We start from the raw sequence: 5,512 nt of genomic DNA, 5'->3' as shown, positions 1-5,512 counted from the left end.
CTCCACATTAATACTTTGCTAAAGGCAAGAGGCAATCTTGGTCCCCTCTTCAGTAGTGGACTACTAAACTAAGTCTACTTTAACATATAAAAATTCCTTTGGAAACTTCCTTTATCTCTACTCCCCCAAGATACATGTTGGCAATCATCCCCCAAGTATATTGACTCACTGATATACATCTGAAGGGTCTCATGGAGATGGTTTTATTAGAGTAATAAATGACCTTTTCTTAACAACAGCTAGCCCCTCAAGGTCCTAGAAACCTTGCTTCCAAAATTCCTTCAAGACTTACCCTATCCCTAACCCCCTTCCAACTTGAGAGTATATAATGGGCCACTTCTCATGACTCTGGTGCAGCTCTTTCTCCTACGGGTCCTCTCCCCTTGCTTTAATAAAACCACCTTTTGGCACCAAAGACTTCTCAAGAATTCTTTCTTGGCAATGGGCTTCCGACCGAGGACATCTTTCCTCCGTAAGCAGGGATGGGAGTGGAGCCCAGGGCTGCTCTGGGAGGGAAACTGTGACCTGAGATCTGGGCAACGACATGGGCCCTCCTGCCACAGCCTCCCAGCCTCCGTCCCCTTCTCCTCATGAGTCGGTTTATTGGACTCACCACAGTAAGGATGCATTAGTAAATCTCTATTATTATTTCTATGATCACATTTTCTAAATGAGAAAAATTGGGCAAATGGATGTCTCTGAAAATAGGAGACAGTTTGGAATCTGGACTTCCTGGGAAGGATGGTACCTGTGTCCCCAAGCAGTCAGGGGATGAGCTAGCTCTGGAATGCTTGTGAGCGGCTTCTCTCTACCCATGCTTTTGGGTTTCGGTCCTGGTTCTGATGCCAACCAGAAAGGTGCTTGAGATATATCCTGGTTTTCTTCTCTACAAATTGTTTTGTTTTGTTTTTCTCATAAAGTTTCCGTGACTCTTACTTGAGACAGTGTTTACAAACAAAAGTGAATATGTGTCCCACTATTAACTAGTTGTATAATTACATGTTATTCGCTTCATTTCCCCGAACCTCAATTTTATCTCCTAAAAAAACTAGGTTGGGGAAATGGAAAATGAAAAGGAGCTCTGAAAGGTAAGATGTACCATACATAAGCAGGATTTGTTATGTATTAATTTTTCTCAACAGAAAAAAACCGAGGCTCAGAGAAATTAAGTGACTTGCCCTAGGGCCACAAAGTACATAAACAAGTGAGGTTCGATCACTGATTTTTGTTTGGCTTCGGTTGACACATAGTTAGGTTTTAATCAGTCATCTCAGTATTGGCTTTGCAGTTCGTCGTTCCTTCTACCTTCAGTTTTAAGGCCAGAACTGTTTATTTCAGCTGACGAAGGAGACTCGAGTTAGCCCAGCTCAAAACAGCTCTGCGTAAAGCCACTGGAGTGCTAACGCAGTAGCTTCCCTGGATTCAACCCACAGAACTTCCGTGGACAGACGTCCAGAAGTGCTGTCTCTGCCCAGTCTCATTCAAACTCTTCCCCTCTCATTCTCTCTGGCTCTCTTACTATTGGCTTGTCATTTCTCCAAGAATACCATCCTTTTCTTTCCACTTCTTGTGGAAATTTCTCTTTCTCTTTTTTTTCTATAATTTTCCCAGTTACTTCCCTTGCAAAATAACCCACTCGGGTTCTCTTGACCTTCTGTTTTGGTCTCACTACATTCTCTAAGTTTACTTAGCCAGGCACATTCTTTCTGTCATCTCTCTTTTTAAAAAAATTTATTTTGGTCAAAGTGATGTTTACTTTATTTTATTTTAAAGATTTATTTATTTATTTTAGAGAGGCAGCAAGAGAGAGAGTGGGGGGGGGAGGGAGGAGCAGAAGGAGAGAATCTTCAAGCAGACCCTACCCCTGAGTGGGGGAGTCCAATGCTGGGCTCGATCCCACCACCCATGAGATCACAACCTGAGCTGAAACCAAGAGTTGGACACTTAACCAACTAAGCTACCCAGGAGCCCCCATCAAAGTGATGTTTAAGGGGCACCTGGGTGGCTCAGTCAGTTGAGCTTCTGCCTTCAGCTCAGGTCATGATCCCGGGGTCCTGGGATCGAGCCCCTCATCAGGCTCCCTGCTCAGGAGAGTGTCTGCTTCTCCCTCTGCCCCTCCCCCTGCTCATGCTTTCTCTCTTACTCTCTCTCTTTCAAATAAATAAGTAAATAAAATCTTAAAAAACAAAACAAAACAAAAAACCAAAGTGATGTTTAAAAGATTTAAAAAGTTGGGGCGCCTGGGTGGCACAGCGGTTAAGCGTCTGCCTTCAGCTCAGGGCGTGATCCCGGCGTTATGGGATCGAGCCCCACATCAGGCTCCTCCACTATGAGCCTGCTTCTTCCTCTCCCACTCCCCCTGCTTGTGTTCCCTCTCTCGCTGGCTGTCTCTATCTCTGTCGAATAAATAAATAAAATCTTAAAAAAAAAAAAAATATTTTAAAAGATTTAAAAAGTCAAACATTACTACTGGGTCTATAACAACAATAACAAGAAAAACAATGATTCCTTGACCACTCCCAGTTACTCCCTGACCAGAAGCAATCACTTTAAATGCTTATCTGTTTTGTCTTGGTATTTATGTCCTTATTTATTAATAACATGCTTATGCTGTGTTTCTCTGTTTATTGATTTTAGGTATTGTCTTTGACTTCCTACCACAGCAAGTGAGACTATGTAGCACAGTAGTAACTGAGAACATGGACTCTGGACAGAAATTACCCGAGTTTAAATCCCAAATCCAATTCTTAGTAATTGTGTCATCTTATGCAAGTTGCTTAGCTGCTATGTGCCTCAATTTCCTCATGTGTGAGATGGATAATAGAATCTACTTCAGAGAATGATTAAAGATTAAAAGTTGAATATATAATGAGCTTAAAATAATTTCTGACATGCAGTATAATATACACAGCTATAGAAATGTTCATTATCATTAAACTCGTCTGCATACACTTTCTCTCTGCTCATTCTCCCAATACAGTTACCTAAATCAATAGTAAGTATTTACATTATGACTATGTAAATATTATTCCCAGCTAAGCCACATAGAATCCTATAATTATGTTTCCTTCCTCATTCAGCCTTTTGTTTTCCCTGGAATTAATACTTTTTTTTTTTTGTATTCTGTTTAGTTTTCTATATACCTATTATTAATTTATCTGCAAAATCTCTTGCCAATATATTCAAATACAGGTATTCTCCTGGTTTTGTAATTTTCCTTGGCAACTCTCCTGGAACTTCTGCAGCATTCCTGTTTCCATCTGGACTGGTTGCTCTGTGGCCTAACTCACAGTTCTAGTCTGTGAGTGGAACATTCTGGGATGTCCTTTCGACATCATCTTGAAATCTATCTTTGTTGCTCCTCAGTATTGGAGTTCATGTTGCCTGGATTATATGTATGGTAGAAACTGCTTGTTACCTTCTCAAACTCATTCTTTCCTTCTTCCACTGTAATAGAATTGTAGTTAATATGTGGCTGCCCAGCTGAAGACCACATTTCCCAACTCACCTTGGAAGCTAAGGGTTACCGCATGACCAGGTTTTGCCAAGTAAATGTAAGTGGAAACAATGTATGCCACTTCCTGGCCTTCCCATAAAACCTCTACACGTTTTCCCTTGGGTGACCTGGAACATGGAAGTAACTGCTGTCAAACTTTGATGATGCAGAAAAGGATAATGCCCTCAAATAGTTTTCAAACGTTATCAGAATTACCTGGAAGGCCTGTTAAAACAGATTTCCAGGCTTTACCCCTAGAGTTTCTGGTCCATTAGATCTGATGTTGAGACTGAGAATTGGCATTTCTAATGAGTTCTAGAGTGATGCTAGTCAGGAGATTACACTTCAAGAACCATTGCTCTGAGGGGTGGCAGAGAAACAAGACAGAAGGAATCTGGTTCCCTGAATTACAAGTCCTACCGACCTGGAATGTTTACCTTAGACCCTTATGTGAGGGGAAAAAATAAGCTTATAAGCTTACGTCTTCATTAACCACTAAATTATTTTCCGATCTTCAGATTACAGTGGTCAGCTTTTTTTTTTTTTTTTTTTTTTTTTTTTTTTGTGACACAGAGAGAAAGAGCAGGGAGGGGCAAAGGGAGAGGGAGAGAGAGAATCCCATGCCCAGCACAGAGCCCGACACAGGGCTCAATATCACGACCCTGAGATCATGACCTGAGCCGAAATCAAGAGTCAGACACTTCACTGACTGAGCCACCCAGGCGCCCCAGCAGTCAGCTTTTTCATTGCCATTTCTTCTCTTTTTCTTTACTCTCCTACTTTTAGCAAAGTACATCCACCAGTAGCTTCCTAAGCAAAGAAGATACATTTCTTGAGACTTCAAAAGTCTGAAACTGTGTTTTAAAAAGTACACTTTATTTATAGTTTGGCTGGGTGTAGAATTATGGTTTAAAATCATTCCCTCATAATTTCTCCATTGTTTTCAATTGTTCTTCTGAGTCTCAGTCTTTTTACGTGACTTGTTTTTCTTTCTAGATTTCTTTTTAGAAACTTTTTAGAAACTTTTCTTTTTAGAAACTTTTACGTTTTTTAAATTCCTGATAATATGATATTTCAGAATGATGTATGCTGGGTATGCCTTTCCTTATTCACTGTACTATGTGTTACTTTCCTTTAGGTCAGATCCAGTAATAATCCTTGAGCCATTTCCTCCCATATGTTTTCTTGGTTCTCTCTTTCTAGAACCTCTGTCTCAAAATTTCCTCTCCTTTACATTTTCTATAACTTTTTGTTGTTGTTCCACTTTCTGGGAGATATCTTCAACTCTATCTTTCAAAAGAAAAGTTGATATTTTTTCTCATATTTAATGACTGAGAGCATTTTCCTGCTTTCTAATTTTTTTTTATAACCTCTTATTCTTAGTTCAGGGATGTAATATTATCTCTTTTCCAGAAATTTTCTTCTGCTCCCTGCCCTGTTTTTTTCTGAGTTCCTCATTTTGGATGGTTTGTTTTGTTTTAGTGTATTTCATGTTAGTGGCTTTTGTGAAATGTCTAGTGATCGTTTTCTGGATGGGGTGGGGGCAAGAGGGGGTCCTTGTCAGTTGTTGAACTCCACCATAGTTTATTCAGAGAACTGACCTCCTTGGGTCCTTTCCTAGTCTTCTCTCTTGGATCTATGAATTGCTTGTAGAAGAATTCTCCAATCCCCTGGAGGGGACTGGGGAGAGGGGTAGAGTGTGTCAGCCTGGCTGCCAGCATTCTGGGAATGGAAACGGGAAAGGGGACTGAGAGTCTTACCATTCAGTTGCTATGTCAACTTTCACTGAAATGCCTCATCATACCCCCCCCCCCCCCGTCCCACCCAATGTCTGATGTGCCTGATCCAGACCTATCTGGTTCAGCCTCTCTAGAGGGTAAAGCTATCTTCTTTCAGGGTCAAGGCAGGATCTGGAGGGTCTAGCTGCTTCTTTTAAAGCCAGTCATAGATTTAAGTCATGGTGGGGATTTTTGTTTCCTATGATCCACTAAGTCAGTTATCACTCATTTGGTCTGC

This window comes from Ailuropoda melanoleuca, chromosome 18 (genome assembly GCF_002007445.2).
Source record: "Ailuropoda melanoleuca isolate Jingjing chromosome 18, ASM200744v2, whole genome shotgun sequence".
Taxonomy (NCBI): Eukaryota; Metazoa; Chordata; class Mammalia; order Carnivora; family Ursidae; genus Ailuropoda; species Ailuropoda melanoleuca.
This window is presented reverse-complemented; position numbering follows the sequence as displayed.